Source organism: Callithrix jacchus, chromosome X (assembly GCF_049354715.1).
Source record: "Callithrix jacchus isolate 240 chromosome X, calJac240_pri, whole genome shotgun sequence".
NCBI classification, from domain to species: Eukaryota; Metazoa; Chordata; class Mammalia; order Primates; family Cebidae; genus Callithrix; species Callithrix jacchus.
This window is the reverse complement of record NC_133524.1, coordinates 137,521,894-137,542,686: the sequence shown is the minus strand read 5'-3', so window position 1 is coordinate 137,542,686 and position 20,793 is coordinate 137,521,894. Positions and strand designations below refer to the sequence as shown.

At 41.4% G+C, this 20,793-nt stretch overlaps 1 long non-coding RNA gene across 2 annotated transcripts in view; it reads right to left on the bottom strand.

Annotated features, from left to right (window-relative positions):
• LOC103790386 (uncharacterized) overlaps positions 1–16,950 on the bottom strand; it is a 66,531-nt gene extending 49,581 nt beyond the window's left edge. The window contains exons 1-4 of one of the 2 annotated variants that reach the window (XR_013531385.1): positions 16,892–16,950; positions 16,655–16,768; positions 14,810–14,845; positions 10,907–12,961 (exon numbers count right to left, since the gene is read on the bottom strand). This is a non-coding gene — a long non-coding RNA (uncharacterized LOC103790386). The remainder of the gene's footprint in view (positions 1–10,906; positions 12,962–14,809; positions 14,846–16,654; positions 16,769–16,891) is intronic. The other variant, XR_004738822.3, reaches the window with a different exon arrangement.
• Between the last annotated feature and the right edge of the window lie 3,843 nt (positions 16,951–20,793).

The following is a 20,793-nucleotide window of genomic DNA, read 5'->3' as shown; positions in this document are numbered from 1 at the left end:
GTTGGTTCTATGTGCTTTGGAATAATGAGCTTCATGTTGTGGCATGAGTCTTTCTGATAGGAAAGTAGGTTGTGATTAAGTATGTGGGTTATTCAAAGTATAGGTAAGTGTAGGTCCTGTGAGGGAGTTCCTTGTAGTGCCAATCTGTGCCAAGTGGGATACATGTCTGCACTGCAAGTTTCTTCTCTACATTAAAAGAGGCATATATTGTCTGGGTGTGGTGGCTCACACTTGTAATCACAGCACTCTGTTGGGGTCGAGGAGTGGATCACGAGGTCAGGAGTTCAAGAACAGCATGGCCAAGATGATGAAACCCCGTCTCTACTAAAAATACAAAAATTAGCTGGGTGTGGTGGCACATACCTGTAATCCCAACTACTCAGGAGGTTGAGGCAGAGAATTGCTTGAACCCAGGAGGCGGAGGTTGCAGTGAGCCAAGATTGCACCACTGTACTCCAGCCTGGGCGACAGAGCGAAACTCCACCTCAAAAAAAAAAAAAAAAAAAAAAAAAAAAAGGCCTATCTATATCTAAATGGCACACAGGGAATCTGTGGGTTGTCGTACATCTCTCTCTATATATTTTTTTCTTCTCAAATTCCTTTTTACCATAGGTTATCTCTATAAAATGTGGACCCAGTCAGTCATGGGCATCTGGTTTGGGGTGAGTATGGTTTGTGGGAGTGATTCTAGGTGCTGGGACTTTTATGATTTTGATTTTCTGGATGCAATTATATGCAGTGCTAGGGGAGTCTACAGAGTGTGGATCATGTCCTCACCTTGTAGGGCATGCCCTGGTGTTGTGGTCTGTACATGACTGTCTGCATATTGTGGGATGTGTCTTGAAGTCATGGGGTGAGACTATATATTTCATGGGTTGATTCTGGACAGCTATAGTAAATCTCCATGTGATGGAGCAATATTTGCATTTTATAGAGCGTCTGTGCCTTACAGGAAATTTATGGTTTTTTTTTTTCTGAGGTTTGCAGTCCCTCAGGAATGGGCCTCTATTTATACCTAGCATGGCAATTCTGGAACTTGTGGTCCAATTCCACAAGTTTATATGATACATGCTGTTTCTAGATGTGATATGAGGTGTGTCTTGCTGTTGTAAGCAGAATGTGGGTGGTTAGGGGCAATTCAGGGGTGTGGTGAAGCTTGTGTTGTTATAATACTATAGGACCATGACTATAAAGTCAGCCTGCATTATAATGCAATTTTGTGTGTTGTGGGGTATGCCAAGTTATAATTAAGCATGCCTTGAATTATGGGTTTTTGTGTTATGTGATGCTTGTTTTGTGGGGTGATTTCATGTGATAAGGTGTGTCTGTGTTTCACATGGTATGTGTCTCAGTGTTGTGGGGCAAGTCTGTACATTGTGATGCTTGGTGTGAATTGTCATGTACACTTTATGTTTTGTGGGTCACATATTGATGCTGTGGGGTGATGCGAGGTTGTGATGAGATTCTGTGTGTTCTAGGAGAGTCTGAGTGCTGTGAAGCATGTCCGTGCACTATGAGGAGAATCTAATATGGCTTGAGTCTGCAGGTGTAATTTGATTCTAAGTGTTTTAGAGTAAGTCTGCATTTGGAAGAAGGTCTGAAAATGATGTGGCAGTTCTGGGACTGTGGGAAATGTCTACGAATTTGCAAGATATTTTGTACATTGGAGGATGTGCCTTTCATTAGAGAGTTTTCCAAGTTGTTGTGGGGTTAAGTACATTGTAGACCATGTCTAGGGTTTCAGTCAAGGGTACCTCATGGGGTGAGGCTGTATTGTAAAAGGCATGCCTAGTGAGGAGCATATCTGTACAATATGGGGTAGGTCTTGATCCTGTGATGCAAGTCTGTGAGACCTAGGGTAATTTTGGGTGTTGGGGGGGCACACAGTTTTTTGTGGGGCATTTGCATTGCAGAGTGATTGTGTGCATTTGTGGGGTAAAACTGAGCATCAGAATGCAATTTTGTGTTTGTAGGAAAACTTTCTGTCATAGGGTTCATGTGTCCACTGTAAGTTGTATCTAAGCATTGTGGAGCTAGTTTGTGCATTGTGAGACATGTCTTACATTGTATTGGGTATTGTGGAACCATGTCTTAATGTGGTGTGACAAGACCATGAGTTCATGGGTGAGGCTGGATATTTGGGATCTCTTCCTCTCATAGTGGAGCAATTGTATGTTGTAGAGTGAGGCTGTGCATTGTTAGGGAGATTTTTCCATTATGGAACTTATCTGTGGGTTATAAGGCATGTCCTGGTGTGAGTATGGGCAATATAGGACAAGGCATTTCCTTGTAGGTTCATTGTAGGCATTGTGAGGCATATGTGTAGTACTCTGGTACATGACTGACTCTTCAGTCAACTTTAGGTGTTATGGTGATATTGAATGAGCTGTGGGGTATGTCTTGGCATTTTGTGAGTTTTTGCACTGTAAGGTAAAATTATTCATTGTGACAGGGTTCCATGGGCTATGCTGGGAGTCCTATGTCATGGAGCATGTGTGATGTAGTAAGCTGGTCTAGATATTGAGTGGTTAGTGTGGAAGAGACCAGACAACGTGGGTTCATATGCACGTTGTAGAGTGTTTCTTGGTGTTGTGGCACATATCTGTGTGTTTGGATGCATAGCTGGTGGCTCTGTGAATTTTGAGGTAATCATTTGCTTTGTGGGTAAGTCTCTGCTTTGTGGGGTAATGCTACATATGAGTAAAAGTCTGTGCATTGTAGAATGAATTTGAAAGTTGGGTAGGATTCCATGCAGAGTGGGGCAAGTCTGTTTTCTGCAGAATATCTTAGACCTGCTGCATGCACTAGCAGCGGGTGGTGGGGAGGAAGGCAAGTCTGTGTGTTTGAGAGTGTGACTAGATGTTGTGTGTCCATTAATTAAAAAGTATATGTTTTGAGAAATGCTTGTAAGTTCTTATACAATACTTCATGTTTCGGAGGAGTCTATATCTTACAAGACATATTTGTGTACTGTGAGCTGTATCCAGGAGTTGTGGAAGAAGCCATATATTTTGGGTGGAGTATCTGTTCTGATGCAATGCGAGGTGCTGTGAGGTAAGCTGACATTGTAGGAAGAGCTCTGTGACGTTACAGAATTCTGTGTATTGCTTAGGCAATGTCTACATTGCGAAATGTCTGTACATGGTAAGGTGTGTCTGCGCACTGGGTGACAAGTGTGAGCTGTGAATTTATTCTAAGTGAGGGCAAATCTATGTGTGATGCTGCATCTGTTCTAGGGTGGGTTTGTGTATGGGGTGAGTGTGAGTGTTTGGTGTATATTTAGGAATTGTGTGGTAAGTATGGGGGTCTTTGTTCTGTAGGGTAGATCTGAGTTGGTTGTAATTGTGCACTACAATGCCATTCTTTGATGGCAGTCTATGTTGCGTAAAACGTATGTGTATTGTGGGTGTGTCCATATGTTGGAAGGTATTTGCATAGGTTGTGGAGCATGGACACGTAAGTATATTCTGGGGCCAAGCTGAGTGTTCCAGAGAATGTATATAATATAGGTACGTGAGGGTGCCATAAGGTAAGTCTGAAAATAATGAGGCAAGTCTGGGTGCTATGAGGCACATCTTTGTGGTTTTTTTATTTGTGTATTATCCAGAATGTCTTTGTATTGTGAGATAAGTGTTGGCAGTGTAGAAAAAGTCTGTGAATTATGTGGCATGCCCTGTATTGTAGGGCATGTCTGTTAGTTGTAGATGTTGTTTGTGTTTTTTGAGCTATGTTTGTATATTGTGAAGTAATCAGTCTTATTGAGTCTGAGTGCCATAGTGTGAGTCTGAATCTTGTGCAGCAAGTCTGGGGGTCATGGGACATGTTCCTCCATTGTCTGATTTGTCTGTGTTGTTCATCCCGTGTTCTGTGAGGTAAGTCTTCATGTTATGAAGGCAAAAAGTTGCTTGGTAGGGCATGTCTGCAGTTGTGGGCCACATCCAATTGTTGCTGTGTTAGTCCTTGTGATTCAAGGTGAGAATAGGTTAATGGGCCAAGTCTATATCATGGGGTAAGTCTGTTTTTTTTTTTTTGCAGCAAACCTTCAAACAATAGATATATCTGGGCTATGTAGGTTTCATTTGTGTGCTTCAGTATTTATGTGTGCTGTGAGTCAAGTTTGGGTGGTACAGACGTCCAAAAATATTTCGTTGGGTTCATATGCACATAATGGAGACAATCTATTTCTTTGGGGGCATATCTGTGTGTGTGTATGAAATGTGTCTGTGTATTGTGGAACCAGAATGGATCTTGTTGTATTACTCTGTGTAATGTGAGGTCAGTACTGGTGTACATCTGCACATAGCAAAGTTTTTCTGCATGTTTTCAATCCTTTTGTGTCCCTTCTGTGTGCTTTGAAGCAAGTCTTGGTGTGAGACTGTCAAGAAGTTGTTTTTCCTGGCAAGTTTCTGTGTTGGGGGAAGGTTTGTTGGGTGTGGAGTATTTTCATGAGTTGTGGGACTGCTTTGCATTATGCCTGGCTGTTGTGAAGCTAGTCTGGGTGATATAAGGTGTGTCTGGTTTTGTGGAGTAGTATTGGTTTCATGGGGTTAGATTTCATGCTGTGGAGCAAATCTGGGTGATATTTATGTATGTTAAGGGTTTTGTCTGAGTGTTCTCCCGCGTGTCAAACTTGTGCTAAGAGGCAAGTCTTCATACTGTAGAAGCAAGCAGGTGTTTTATGGAGCTATTCTGGTGCTGGGGGTAGATACGTGTGCCATAAGATGATGCCTGTTATTATGTAACACATTCAAGTGATGAATGCTAGGTCTGTGAGGTTGAGTTTTTTTAATTGCATGTGCACCGTCCAGCATTTCTCTGTTCTGTGAAGCTAGTCTTTTTGTTGTTGAGGCCAAAAAGGTGTTTGTGGGGACAGTGTGACTGTTGCGTGATGAATTCATATATTAGACGGCATGTCTGTTTATTGTGGGTATTAACTCTGTGTTATTGGGTCAGTCTAGGTCATGTGTTATGGGGTGAGTCTGGATGTTATTAGGCATACCAGTACACTCTGGGGTTTTCTGCACTTTGTTCATTGTTTCTATGTGCTGTGTTGAAAGTCTTGATGTTGCAAAAGCAAAAAGATGCTTTTTGTGGCCAGTCTGTAAGTTGTGAGAAGTCTCCTGGCTGTGGGCCATTATTAAGTATTGTAGGACAAGTCTGGGTTGCCAGGCAAGTCTGATTGTTGGAAGGTGCTTGAGTGATATGTGATGTTTCTGGTTATGTGAGGCATGTCTGGGTGCTGTGGGGTAGGTATAGGTATTTGGGGTAAATCCAGCTGTCACAGGTGAACCTGAGCATTATGAAATGAGTGTAAATGTTACAGGGGATATCTGTTATTTGTGTGTTTCTTTTCTGTGTGTTATCCAACATTTCTATGTGGTCTAAAGCATGTCTTCATGTTACTGGGGCAAGTAACTATAGAGTCAGTCTATGCTATTAGGAAGGTTTGTGTATTATGGAGCATGGGGCCCCCACCCCCTGGGCTATAGACCAGTACCACTCCATGGCCTGTTAGGAACCAGGCCACACAGCAGGAGGTGAGCAGTGAGTGAGTAAGCATTACCACCTGAGCTCTGACTCCTGTCACATCAGTGATAACATTAGATTCTCATAATAGTATGAACCCTATTGTGAACTGTGCAGGAGAGGGATCAAGGTTGTACACTCCTAGAATCTAATGCCTGATGATGTGAGGTGGAACAGCTTCATCCCAAAACCACCCCTCCACCTCACCCCTAGACCGTGGACAAACTGTCTTCCACAAAAATGGTCCCTGGTGCCAAACAGGTTGGGGACTGCTGGTGTAAGGCATACCCTGGTGTTGCAAGGCGTGTATTCTTATTGTGGTGCATTTTGGTGTTGTGCAGGGACATTCTGGGTGTTGTGTGGCAAATCTGGGTGTTACAGGTGCGTATCTTGGTGCTGCAGGACTTGGTCATGTATTTTTCAGCATTTTTGTGTGTTCTTAAGAAACTCTCAGTGTTGTAGAGACAAGCAAACATTTTGGGGGTCTTTGTATGTATCATGTGGATAGTCTTGTCTAGTTGTTATGGGACAAATCAGACTATTACAGGTCAAGTCTGGCTACTGCAATGTAACTCTGGTGACAAGGAGCAATTAGGGTTAGGTGGTGGTAGAAATGATGCCATGTGTTAGTCTGAGTGTCTCAAGGTGAGTCTGTATCAGTGTGTTGCAGTGAGATTGTGTGATATGAAGTGACTTTGGGTGTTGTAGGGCATGTCTATGCATCGTGGGGTTTTATGCATGTTTTGCTCAGCATTTCTGTGTGCTCTCAGCTAAATGGTGGTGTTATGAAATCAAAAACCTCTTTTTCAGAACCAGTCTTTCTTGTCTGGAAATTCTATGTATTATGGGACATGCCCATGTATTTTGAGGAAGGCCTGGGTGTCATGGGGTAAGTTCAGTTGTCCCCAAAATACATGGACATGTCCCGTAATACATATAATGTTGTGATTCTGTGTGGCTTGGATAAGTCAGCATGTGCTACAGCAAATCTTACTATTATGAATCATATCTGTAAATTACAGGAAGTGTCTGTACTGTCCAGCAATTCTATGCACTGGGAGGTAAGTGTTGGTGTTGTGGAGCAAGAAAGCGTTTTGTGGGATCAGTTGTTATGTTGTAGGAAGGATTTATATATGTGGGGTTATGCCCATATACTGTGGCTCCTACTTGGATTTTCTGGAGCTACTCTGAGTTGTGAGGGGGGCCATTCTAGGTGTGACATGATGAATCTCTATGTTTCAGATGAGTCTTGGAGTTATAGGACAAGGTTAGTTGAAGTGGGATATGCCTATACCTTGTTGAGTCTATGTGTATTTTTGAGCATTTCTACTGATATTAAGCTAAGTTTTGAAGAGACAAGAAAGTGTTTTATGGATGTTTGTGCATTAAAAGTAGAGTCTGTGTATTTCCATGTGTTGTAAGGTATGTTCATGCCTTGTGGTTTTATCCGTGCATTGTGAAACATGTCCATTGGTTGGCAGACTAATCTGGGACATGAGTCTTTATGATGTAAAATGGATCTGGGTATTTCCGGGAAGTCTAGGTCTTGTCCAGGAAGGCTGTGTGTTGCAGAACATACCTGCACATTGTGTTTCTCTGTGTAAGGACCATCTTTATGGGATGCACTGCTGTGAGGAAAGTTGTGGCAGGAAGAGGCTATTTTGTGTGGCTAGTCTGTGTGTTAGAAAGAGACACTGGCCAGGCGAAGTGGCTCACGCCTATGATCCCAGCACTTTGAGAGGCCAAGGTGGGTGGATCACGACATCCGGAGATTGAGACAATCCTGGCCAACATGGTGAAACCCTGTCTCTACTAAAAATACAAAAATTAGCTGGGGGTGATGGTGTGTGTCTATAATCCCAGCTACTCGGGAGACTGAGGCATGAGAATCTCTTGAACTCAGGAGGCAGAAATTGCAGTGAGCACTGCATTCCAATCTGGTGACAGAGTGAAATTCCATCTCAAAAAAAAAAAAAAAGACAGAGAGAGAGACTGAGGCTGGGCATGGTGGCTCATACCTGTAATCCCAGCACTTTGGGAGGCCAAGGCAGGTAGATCACCTAAGTAAGATCAGGAGTTCAAAACCAGCCTGGCCAAAATGGTGAAACTTCTTCTCTACTAAAAGTACAAAAATTAGCTGAGTGTGGTGGCGCATGCCTGTGGTCCCACCTACTGGGGAGGCTGAGGCAGGAGAATCACTTGAACCTGGGAGGCAGAGGTTGTGGTGAGCCAAGATTGCACCACTGCACTCCGGCTGAGGTAGTGACAGACAGAGACTTCATCTCAAAAAAAAAAAAAAAAAAAGAGACACTGTTTATGGGGTATTGCCATGTGTTTTGGGGCAATTGGTGACTGTGAGTCAAGTCTGGGTGATATTGGGTATGTTTAAGTGTTGTAGAGCAAGTCTGTGTGTTATGAAATATATATGTACATTTTGAAATATTTTAATTTGTGTTGTCCAACAGGTTTGTATTTTATGAAGCAATCTTAGTGTTGTATAGGCAAGACAGTATTTTGCTGGACCAGCATTTATGTCATAGGGATAATGTATGTGTTATGGTGCATGTCCTGGTTTCTTGTCTGTTAATTGTAGTCAAGTTCATGTGGTGCGATGCCGTCCTGCATATTAGAGAAGGCTATGGTTTGTGGATTGTTTCTAGAGATTTTAAAGTGAGTTATTTGTGTTGTGGAGCCAATGTGATGTTCTGGGGTGATGTTCTGGGGTGAGTATGTGTATTGTTGAGCACATATGTGTATGATAGGGTGCATTTGCTAACACTGAGATGAATCTTTGCATAAATGAGTTTCTGTTTCATCGGTATGTTGTGCATTGTAATGTGTCTAGGTGTTGTGTGATAAGTCTGGATGTTATGCAGAGACCTATATGATAGATGCTTCTAGGCATTGTAGAATAGGTGCAGTCAGGGTGGGTGTAGTGGCTCAAGCCTGTAATCCCAGCACTTTGGGAGGCTGATGCAGGTGTATCACCCGAGGCAGGAGTTCAAGACCAGCCTGGCTTACATGGCGAAACCCCGTCTCTACCCAAAGTACAAAAATTAGCCGGGTGTGGTAGGGGGTGCCTGTAATCCTAGCTACTCGCGTGGTTGAGGCAGAATTGCTTGAACCCAGGACGCGGAGGTTGCAGTGAGCTGAGATTGCACCACTGCACTCCACCTGGGAGGTGGAGGTTGCAGTGAGCTGAGATGGCACCACTGCATTCCACCATGGGCAACAAGAGCGAGACTCTGTATCAAAAAAAGAAAAAAATAGGTGCAGTCAATATGGGTGTTATAGGAAGAGTGGCGAGAGCATTCATTGTGATGTGATTCTGTGCTTTATGAGGGATATTCTATGCATTGTGGGTTGATTCTAGTTGTTTTAGATTGAGTCTTACTTACCTTTACGGTCCAGTTCCACGTGGAGTAATGACAACAATGACAACCTGATCAGCTAACACCAATAACACTACCAAGCATTATTCTAAACACTAACTCTTTACCAAGCATTGTTCTAAACACTTTGTAGGCAGTAACTCATTTATTCTTCTTAACAGCCATAAGAGATAGGTACCACTATTTACAATATTATTCCTAATAAATAGCTGAGGGTCGGGTGCAGTGGCTAAAGCTTGTAGTCCCAGCACTTTGGGAGGCCGAGACGGGCAGATCACGAGGTCAGGAGTTCAAGACTAGCCTGTCCAATATGGTAAAAGACAGTCTCTACTAAAAATATAAAAATTAGCCAGGCATGGTGGCGCACGCCTGTGGTCTCAGCTACTCAGGAGGCTGAGGCAAGAGAGTCTCTTGAACTCAGGAGGCAGAGGTTGCAGTGAGCCAACATTGCGTCACTGCACTCAGCCTGGGTGACAGAGTGAGACCCCATCTCAAAAAACAAACAAAAAAACAAAGTTTGAACTCTCTAGGGCACAGAGAGTTCAAGAAACCTTTCCTTTCCAAGATCACAGAATCAGTAAGTGATATATGTGGGATTGGAACCCAGGCAGTCTGAGTATAAGCTTTTCACCATTGTAAAACAAGTTTTATATTATGTGGGTTGAGACTTGATGAGTTGAGGCTAGTCTTTGTCGTATGCCAGTCTGGGCACTGTGTGGTAGGTTTTAGCATTGTGGGCCTGGGTTTGCTTTCTGGGAGTCTGGGTGTTTTAGTACAAATCTGCATGTTATGGGATGAGTCTGTTTTGATGTGACACTGTGCATTCAGGAGAGTTTTGTGTTTAAGAGGATATCGCTGCATAGTAGTACTTATCTAGGAATTACAGATACCTGTGTGGTGTGGGGCCTGGTCATATGTGTGGTAGTATTCTGAGGTAAGTCAGATTTGTGGGCAACTTAGGAGATGTGGGGCATATAATTCTTTATGGGATAAACATGAGATAAGTGTAAGACGTGTTGTGGAATGGGGGTTCTGTATTATAATGTGATGCTGCCAATCTTAGGAGCATGCATTTAGGAACATGTTTGCGACAAACAGGAGTATCCACATGTTGTGAAACAAAAATATGTGTGTGATAGGATGTGTTTGTGTGATGTAGGGCATATCTATGAGGTTAGGATGTGTGTGTGTTATGTTGTGTGCCTGTGCTTTGTGTGGTAAGGCTGGCTACAACACACAGCCTGGCTTCCAGTCTGGGTATTGTGGGATGTGTTATGGAGCAAGCCTGTGCACAAATTTCTTCTTGTGATGTAATTCTGTGTGTGGCGAGTGATGTCTGGTGAGGGTTCTGGTCTGTAGAGTATGTGGGTGCTATGGTACGGTATGTGTGTGCTGTCGAGTGTTTCTAGATATTCTAGGGCTTATATATATATACACATTTTTTAGATGAAATCTCGCTCTGTCACCCAGGCTAGAGTGCAAAGGTGCAATCATGGCTCACTGCAACCTCTGCCTCCCCAGTTAAAGCAATTCTCCTGTCTCAGCCTCCTGAGTAGTTGGGACTATAGGCTCCCACCACCACACACAGCTAATTTTTGTACTTTTAGTAGAAATGGGGTTTCACCTTATTGATAAGGCTGATCTCGAACTCCTGACCTCAGGTGATCCGCCGGCCTCAGCTTCCCAAAGTGCTGGGATAACAGGCGTGAGCCGCTCTGCCTGGCTGCTAATCTATATATTATATGGTGAGTCTTCATGTTGTCAGATGATTCTAGGTATCTAGGGTAGGCCTTTTTGGTTTTAGTAGTAATGATAGTGATGGTTGTAATATAAATTAACAATTCTAATTGTCACTATGTGTCAGGCACTGGCCTAAGCACTTAACAAATCTTAATGTATTTATTATTGACAACAACTCTTTGAGGTAGGTACTATTGTTATCTTTGTTTTACAGTGGTGCAAACTAAAGAACAAAGAAATATACTTACCCAAGGTGATACGATCAGCAACTGATGGGACCTTGATTCAAACCCAGTTAGTATGGGTCTAGAGGCCTTGCTGGGAATCATTACCAAGCTGTATTCTGTTGTTGTAGGCCAGAGGTGTAGCTCAACAGCATGGTTAAACATGTCTGTCCAGGGAAATGTTTACACTGTAGTGGTGATATGTGTGTTGTGCATCTGCAGACTGGGAAAGGTTATGTGCACTGTAGAGGAAGTCTGTGTTATGACGCAAGTCTGTGCATTGTGGAGGCAACTATGTGCTTACAGGATAACTGTGAATGGAAGACACATCTAAGTGTGGTAGCTATGATTTAGTATGCTACAGAGTAAGTCTGTGCCTTGAAGGGCTTGTCTGTACATTTAGGGTGAGTCTAGTACTCGATGGTGTTTGTGTGAGTTGTGAGGAAAGGATGTATATTAATGGGTGAATCCGTGAATTTTGGTGAATTTCTGTTCATGACTGGATATATCCTATTTTGTAGGCAGCAGCTTGAACAGTGAAACTGGTTTATGTGCTTTGGGGTAAACCTAAGAGTGACATAGCAAATAGTTTCACATATTTTGGGATACATGTTTGCATTGTATGGGCACTGCCAGAACTGTTTTTTGTGTATGAGATAACTCTGTATGGCGAGTGTGTGTGCTGACATTTCTGAGCACCGTGGGGTTAGTGCTCTGCTGTGGGATGCGTTTCTGTGCTGTGGGTTTCATTGGTACTGTGGGATGAGTGAGCGTATTGTGGGTCACATCTGTGACTGTGTCCAAAAGGGTAGGTCTGAATACCTTAGAGAAAGATGAGGTGTCTCTACAGCACGAGTCTGTCTGTTGTGGAATAACTGTCTGTTGTAGAGCCAGTTTTTCCCACTCTGATGCCAACCTGTGTATTGTGAGGTATGTCTGTTGATCAGAGTGGGTCTGAGGAATTTCAGTTGTATTTTGATGATGCAGGGACACAGCATACATTGTGTAGTAACTCTGTTTTGGGGAAGGTCCAGATAGTTTAGGGCAAATGAGTGTACTCTGGAGCAAGTATTTGTATTATGTGGTAAGTATGTCTTTTGTGACATGAATTCGTGCACTGTAGAACAAGTTTGTGTGCTGTTGCACAATTCTGTGCATCAAGGAGTGATATATGCTGTAAGATGTCTTGTTGCATTTCTATGTGGTGTGGTAAGCTTGCCTGAAAGCTATAGGGAGAGTCTCTGTAGTATGGGTTTAGTCTGCTTGTGGGGTGAGTCTATGTGCTCTGGGAAATGTCTGTGTAGTGTTGGGTGAGTCTGTGTGCTGTGGGCTCTGTGGCCTGTGGTGCTTGTCTGTACACAATGGGGTAAGTATGCCCGTTGTGGGAGTCTTTGTATCATGATGTGGGTCTTCAAGCTGTCTCATGAGTCTGTTCTCGGGGAAAGTCTGTTTCATTGGCAAAAGTCCCTGTGCTCTAGGATGAGTCTATGATCTATGGTGAGAGTGTGTGATGTCAGGGGAGTCTGTGTGCACTGGGAAGAGTCTGTTTGCTGTAGGAAGAAGCTGTATGCTCCGGAGAAAGTCTGTGTGCTGTAGAGTGAGTCTATTGGCCTTGAGAATATGTGTCTTATGGGGGAAGCTGTATTCTATGGGGTAAGTCTGTAGGCTTTGTGTTTCCTAGAAAGTGTTTGTGTGATGTGGGAACAGTATGTGATGTTGGCATTGTTTGTGTGCCATGGTGGAGTCCTTATGGGGGGGCAAGTCTGTGTCATGCTGGGTGCATCAGTGTGCCTTAGGTGAGTCTCTGCATTAAGGAGAATATAGGTGCCTCTGGGAGAGTCTATTGATACATGCAATGGGAGTGTCTGTGTGCTCTGGGGAAAGTCTTTTTGCTGTGGTGCTTGTCAGTGTGCCTTTGGATATGTCTGTGTACTGGAAAGCAAGTCTGTGTACTGTGACAAGAGTCTGTATGCTGTGGGGATAAATGTGTGTTTGTGTTATCTGGTCATTGTGTGCATTACAGGGTAAGTTTGTACACTGCGGATACAAGTCTGCTTCCAGGGAAGTCTCCCTTAGTATCTACAAATAATAATAGACAACACTTACATAATGGTTACTATGTGCTAGACACTGTTCTAAACGTGCTGTCATCAGCCTCATTTTACATGTGAGGAAACTGAGAGATTTAAGTAGCTGTCCCACAGTCATGCAACTAGCAAGCAGCAGAGGTCTGAAACCAGGCAGTCTGTTTCCTGTTCTCACACTGTTATGATTTCCCTCGGGGCCCTGAGGGCATCGGTAAGCCTTAGAATGATTTTGTGGTCACTGGTGAGCATATAGAGAGCAGTTAATTTGGGAGGAAAGAAAGGGAGTGGCTAAAAACCTTCCAAGCTTTATTTAAAACAAAAAACAAAAAACTAAAGCTCTATATACAATAACGATGGCAGTTTAGCTCAGAAAAATTGACGTCATGTCTGCCAAATAACTCCAGCCACTGCGGCCCTCAGGATCCCTCCCCTGCCCCCCCCACAGCCGCATTCTGCTACTGCAGTGGAGCAATTGCGCATGCCCTGGCGAGCTGCCATTGCCAGGGAAACCAGCCTCCTCATAAACAAAACACACCCTAATGCGGCAAGTCAGGAAACTACTGGAACTGAGGCTGTGAGCCAAAGGAGCCCCTTGCAATAACTGCTGGCCAGGCAGCCTCCCGCTCACGTGCCATCCTCCACCCCCTCCCCACTTTTTTCTCCAGAATCAGTAAAGCTAGAGGCCCGGGGCGAGAAGTCAATAGAGAAAGAAAGCTTCGTTGGGGGCGAGAGAAAGCGTTGGTAATGGGTAGCAAGTGATTTTACTTGTCGGATCTCTCTGGGCAATATTTAACCCATCTCCTACTAAAAAACTCCTTGCTTTATAGCTCGAGCCTTACATCTGCAGTGTGAAAAGAGGTGGATCCCACTGGGGTGTGTCCCTATCTAGAAGAGGTAGTGGCAGTGGTAGCATATGGATTAGGACTCACCCTAGCTCCTTTAAATCCCTACATCAGATTACTGTCAGCAACAGGCTGGCAAACATTATTTACTTCAACTCCTCACACATTTCTTCTATTTCCCTCTTACATCATTCTAGAAATTTCCAGAAACTGAGTCCAGGAAACTAACTCTTTGAGTATCTAAGGAGCAAAAAAAAAAAAAAGAGGTTGAAGGAGAAACTTTAACCCTGGGGGCATTTTTTAAACACACATTTGGGATATCAGGTGTGCCCAAGAGGAATAGCACACCTCAAACAGTGGTTTCATATATTTGGATTCCTTAATTTTAATTTGTATCAAGCATGTGGCAAACATATTTGAAAAAACAAAAACAAAAACAAAATCCTGTTTCAAAACCACTGCCCTAATCTGCATGTGCCTAGGATTTTTGAAAGGCACAAACATGGTGCTCTAGTATGCTGTCAGAAGCTGCAGGAAGGTAGGAGTACTATTGCAAAATGTAATCATCTTGGGTAAAGAAAATGGCCGACCTGTGTAAAGCTACACCCTATCTAATGGAAGAACAGTTGTTGCGTTGGATTTTTCAATAAGTGATGCTGAAGCAATTGGTGACCTATTAGGGGAAAACACATTAATTCCTTCTGTATATCATAAATCAAAATGAATTATAGGAGGATTAAAGAGTTAACTGTAAAAAATGAAGCAATTAAATAACTAGGAAAAATACAGGTGAATACACTAATCAAAGGAAAGAAAAAAAATCACAACACTTAAAATGGTCAGATATGGAAATCTAACATGTAAAACTATAACATATTAAAAAATCACAACTATAAATGATAAAAATCAATAGGCAAACAATGGCTAGAAAATAATATTTTTACCACATATAATAAATGATAGGTGTTTTGAAGAAGAAACCTTAAACTGGTTCATACCATTTGATCCAGGAATTCCACATCTACGAATTTATCCTAGGGGGGAGAAAACCAGAAAAGCACACAGAGATTTATTTGGAAAGATATTCCTTCAGTTATTTATAACAGCAAAAATAAGGCACATATAAACATTCAATAATCAGACATTTAGTGGGACATCTAAATGATAGAAAATTATACATCCACAAAATATCACATTCTTGTGGAATATTTTAAAATATGGGGAATTGCTCCCAATATATATTTAATGGATAAAACAGGCTAAAAATTATATGTACATGTGATCTTCATTTTGTATAATATATATATTTCTATGCATTTATTTGCATATATTCAGAGTAAAGAGATTGGCAGTAATTAGATCAGTAGTAATTATCTCTAAGTTATGGGATTGTGGGTAATTTTTATAGTCATCTTTAAATTATTCAAAATTTTCTACAATAACTATGATATTTTTATAATAAAGGGGAAAGCTTCATTTTTAAACATTTTAGTAAGTGTATAAAAGCACATGAAGCACAGAGAGGAAGGTGTAGATGCAAAGACAAAATACCAATATATACCAGTAGAGGATCACGCAAAATGAACTCATTATGTACTACAGAAAGATCATAGCATTATTTGCATGCTAGTATGTATAGAATTTCTTATACAAGATGGAGTCCTGGCAAATTTTCTTCGCCACACCAGAGAATGGTCACATGTCCCTGGATGCGTCAGTACTCGCTTTGCCGCAGTGCTCTGTTCAGCACCCCCTCCCTTTGCCTCCAGTATGTTCTCTCCCTTTCCCTCTGCAAAACATGCTACCAGCAGACATGTTCAACTTGGGAAAATGGCCCATCCTGTGGACTTTCTTTTAAGCTTTTTCATTCTTCCTTTTCTTTCTTGATTGCTGCTGCATTGTCATCTAACTCAAAAACCGATCTACCTATTTATCTGTCATTTTTCTTTTCCTCCCGTTCAAATGTCAATCTGAATTTCAAAGAAATAAACCACCACGTCACTTTTTTTTTCTGGCAGAAACAGAACTACAAAAGCATAGACATTTTCAGAACTGTTTCAGAAACAAACATTAAAGCTTTGTTGATAAGAATCCCTGCTATCCTTCTTACATCCCTTTAAAATAAAAGAAGCACTGAGAACATTCTGTCTTTACTGTATAAATCACTATCCAAAAATACAAATAAATTTTTCCTATGAAGGCACAATCACAATATTCATTATTACTTTTTCATGATTTTTTCATCCTAAAGCCAAATTTTAATGTTTCTCATTGAGTACACGTTCATATCTCACATGAAGCAATCAATCTGAATGTTATTACAAACTGCCCCTTCCTTATTTTCTCTCTAGTATAGACATCCAGTCACACATCTTTCTTAATTCTAAAAAATGACGCATCATATCCTTTTCTCCATTGCAAAATAATATTGTTATTATGCTCTCCCAGCACTGAGAAAATAAACCAGATTTGAGAACATCTTCAATTATAACCCATTTCATCATATCAAATCCAAATATCTTAAAACTGAGGTACAATTCTGAAAGCAATTTTCCAATTTAGTAACTTCGTCATAAAATCTTATTTTAGGAAACATCTTACAAGAATCACGAGGGGAAAGTTTCTACATTTCCTCCTAGCAACTCCATGATTTAAGAAACAAGCTTTAAACTAGAAAAATGACCAGGGAATATTCAGAATTAAATTAATCCATTCCCCAATGCTGCTGATTAGCATCAGACTCCTACAGAGTTTTGCATTATTCTAGTCCATCAAAACACATCACTTGCTTTAAAAATCTTAGTCTGGTTATCTATTTTACAAAATATTTCTCAGCTACTTACCAGTGGCATGCAGTCTTTCCACCAGCTCTGAGGCTGTCGCACTGAAGGAGTGGGGGCAAACAGCAGCGCAACAGCCACTTGGAAATGAGATGTGCTCTGAAAAAGGGATTATCCCTATGGAAAGAAATGAAATGCCTTGAGATTATTCTCAAGAATTCTCCAAAAATATGAAATCATACTAAACATTATATGCTAAAATGTGCATGCTCATCAAAGGGCAGATTTTAATAGCTAAACCTTTAATCCGAAGCATACTTAAGTTGCCTTGATTTCCAGTGGAACCCCTACAAGACTATGAGCTTTTGGCTCTCCCGTCTCCTAGCAACAGTCTCATTAACTTTTTTTTTTTTTTCCTGCAGTGGTCCTACTGGGCATCAGAGAACATTGACAAGGTCTAGTCTCTGAGGATGAACATTAACCATTTTGTTGTTCAATATGCGTTTTCCCCCTGGCAAGTAATAAGGAAAGTTAGAAATTCAAATAAAGTCCCCAGAAGAAGATTTCTGATTCAAATGACATTCCACAGTGAAAAGCAGAAATTGTTCTGGTCCCCTCACTTGGTAAAATGCTGACACTAGAACCCTGTTCTAATATAAATGTGCTCAATGCTACCAAACTATACAGTTAAAATACAGTGGAAAATTTTTGTTACATATTTTTTCCTACAATAAAAAGGAGAGAAAGGACGATTCATTCCCCCCCACTCCCCACAAATACATGTTGTGCAACAAAATGAGACGTTACCACAGTCGAAATATGGTGCTGGGGACAGGGACTAGAAAAGTGAATAAAAAATAGTCCATCCTCCCTTCAAAGATTCATAATGTGATAATATGCACATGCTGCAAAATAGAAGTATTTTGTCAAAGTTATTCTTTTTTCATCAGTTTTGGGTAACGTTATCGTTAGAGTTGATACATAATCTGCCCAAAAATACTGGACTCCCAGTGGGTAAAGAAATACATATTTAATTTTAAAATATGTAAACCTATATTCATATATCTCAACTGATCATGCACACTTACCTTTACAGTGTAGCTTTTATAAAATTTTCATTTCTATTTTCACAAATTTATTCACTTCAGAACAACTTTACAACATTACATCATTACATAAACTGATTTTAAAACTAATTTAATTTTTGCCAGATAGGAAATATGTGGCAATCTAGTTCTATACCTTATAATAAAAAAGATCAGTACCTTTATTATGTATTTATTATGGGTCAGGCACTTTTCTACGTACCAAGTGAGGAACCTGAAGAGATTGTTATCATTGCATTGCACAGCTGAAGAAATTGAAGAGATTAAGAAACAGAACAAGGACACCAACCCTTCTTTTCTAAAGCTCAAGCTCCTCGTCATGACATCATCAAATCTCAAACATCAGAGTTCTTATAAATCACCTGGAGTGTTAATTTTTTTAAATGAGGACTAAAGGGACCTATTCCCAAGTATTCTGTTTTGGCAGGCTAGGGGCAAGCACAGAAATCTGTTTTTTTAACAAACGTCATCATTTGATTCTGACCAGAAAGCCTAAATATAATCTTTGTTATTGATAATGTTACTGGAGAAGTAAATTCTAAAACTCTCTCTCTCTCTCTCACACACACACACACACACACACACACACACACACACCACGTGCATATATACTGCATGGTTAGAACAAATGAGCAAATGAATTTTTGTTTGGAACCAGAGTTCTCACTATAGAAGAAAGGAGATAGAAATATGAATCTGAGAAAGTTAAGAGAATCCTGAAGAAACCTGTTGTGATGAATTCGAATCAGAAGTTTTAGTATGAACTCATGATTTCCTAAGACAAACCTTGCTAGGTCTGTCCACAGAAAGGAGGTAATGACACCCCAGTAGCAATTAATATGACACACCAGCAGCAATGAGTATATCTAATGCCAAGGTATTAGTTTCTAAATACAGTTACCTACTACAAGTAACCAAGGTTCATTGGAAAAAATAGCTGACGCTATATATGGGCAGATAACATACAAGTGAGCTTGAAATATCTTGTACGAAAAAGCCAAAAAGCACTTGAAGACTGATGAGAACATATCAAAATGACACAGGAGATGGCTTGAAAGGGTTCTCACTGGTGAAATCTATGATTCTAACATCAGAAGGAATAATGATGGTTATTGACTATAAAACCTAGAATAGAAAGAATCCATGAGTCCATAGTGATATAGTAAAAAAGAAAAAGTGCTAATGGAGAGGGAAACTGCTTTTTTCTAAAAGAATAACAGTTTATATATTTGTAAAGAATGACAGAATCTGTCACTGACCATTTAGAAACCATTAGTATAGGCCAGTCATGGTGGCTTATGCCTGTCATGCCAGCACTTGGGAAGGCGAGGCAGGTGGATCTCCTCAGGTCAGGAGTTCAAGACCAGCCTGGCCAACATGGTGAAGCCCTGTCTCTACTACAATACAAAAATTAGCTGGGTGTGGTGGCACTCACCTGTAATCCCAGCTACTCGGGAGGTTGAGGCAGGACAATCACTTGAACCCGGGAGGCAGAGTTTGCAGTGAGCCGAGACCATGCCACTGCACTCTACCCTGGGTGATCTGGGTGATGGCACTCTACCCTGGGTGATCTGGGTGATGGAACAGGATGCCATCTCAAAAAAAAAAAAAAAAAAAAGGAAGAAAGAAAGAAAGAAAAAAGGAAACCATCAATATAATAAGAGATTTAGCCAAAAGTCATCAATGCCTACCAAAATCATGAGATGAAACGTTGGGGAAGAGAATATTATCACTCCTAGGCTACTAATTAAATATAAAAAAGAAAACTGTGCATCTTCTTTCTTTTTTGAGATGAGTTTCTCTCTGTCACCCAGGCTGGAGTGCAGTGGTGCAGTCTTGGCACTGCAACCTCTGCCTCCCAGGTGCAAGCAATTCTCCTGCCTCAGCCTCCCAAGCACCTAGGATTACAGGCACATGCCACCACCCCTGGCTAATCTTTGTATTTTTAGTAGAGACGGGGTTTCACCATGTTGGTCAGGCTGGTGTCGAGCTCCTGACCTGAGGAGATCCACCTGCCTCGGCCTCTCAAAGTGCTGGGATTACAGACGTGAGCCACCTCGCCCTGCCAAAAATGTGCTTTTCAATGGAGAGATTAGGCATACCCCTGTCTTAAATTATTAAACTTCATGTCACGAATAATAGCATGAACTGAAATGTGCCTTTCAATATGACGAAATGGGAAGCACACATCATCTATTTAAGTACTAGCCAAAAATATTTTATCTGAAGAATCAAGCATTAAATCCAGATTGTGGAACAATCTAGAAGACAGCTGTCCTGAACCCATCAAACTGTCATTGTCGTATTTTTTAAAAGTGTGTGTGGGGAGAAAGTGGCAGGGAAATTATCCTACATTAATGAAGATTAAAAAAGATACAACTACCAAATGCAGTGTAGCAATAGGTTAATCAGTGGTAAGTCTAGGTCAACTATACACAGGGGTTCACTGTGTTATTTTTAGAGCTTTTCTGTAGGCTTTAAGTATTTTAAATGAAAAAAAAAATATATTGGCCAGGCATGGTGGCTCATGCCTGTAATCCAGGCACTTTGGGAGGCTGAGGTGGGTGGATCACCTAAGAAGTTCAAGACCAGCCTGGCCAACGTGATGAAACCCATCTCTGCTAAAAATACAAAAATTAGGGCTGGACGTGGTAGCTCACACCTGTAATCCCAGCACTATGGGAGGCTGAGATGGGTGGATCAGCTGAGTTCAGGAGTTCCAGAACAGCCTGACTGGTATGCTGAAACCCCATCTCTACTAAAAAATACAAAAATTAACAGGGTGTGGTGGCAGGGGCTTGTAGTCCCAGCTACTCGGGAGGCTGAGACAGGAGAATTGCTTGTACCCTGGAGACATAGGTTGCAGTGAGCCGAGATCATGCCACTGCACTCCAGTGTGGGCTACAGAACCCGGGAGACAGAGGTTGCAGTGAGCTGAGATTGCACCACTGCACTCCAGCCTGGTCGACAGAGTGAGACCCTGTCTCAAGAGAAAAAATAGAAAGAAAAAGAAATTATTAAAAGGTAAATTCAGAAAATAATGAAGAAAATACTTTCAGAAAAAGAATTATTGCAAATAATTCTATTTTAAATTAA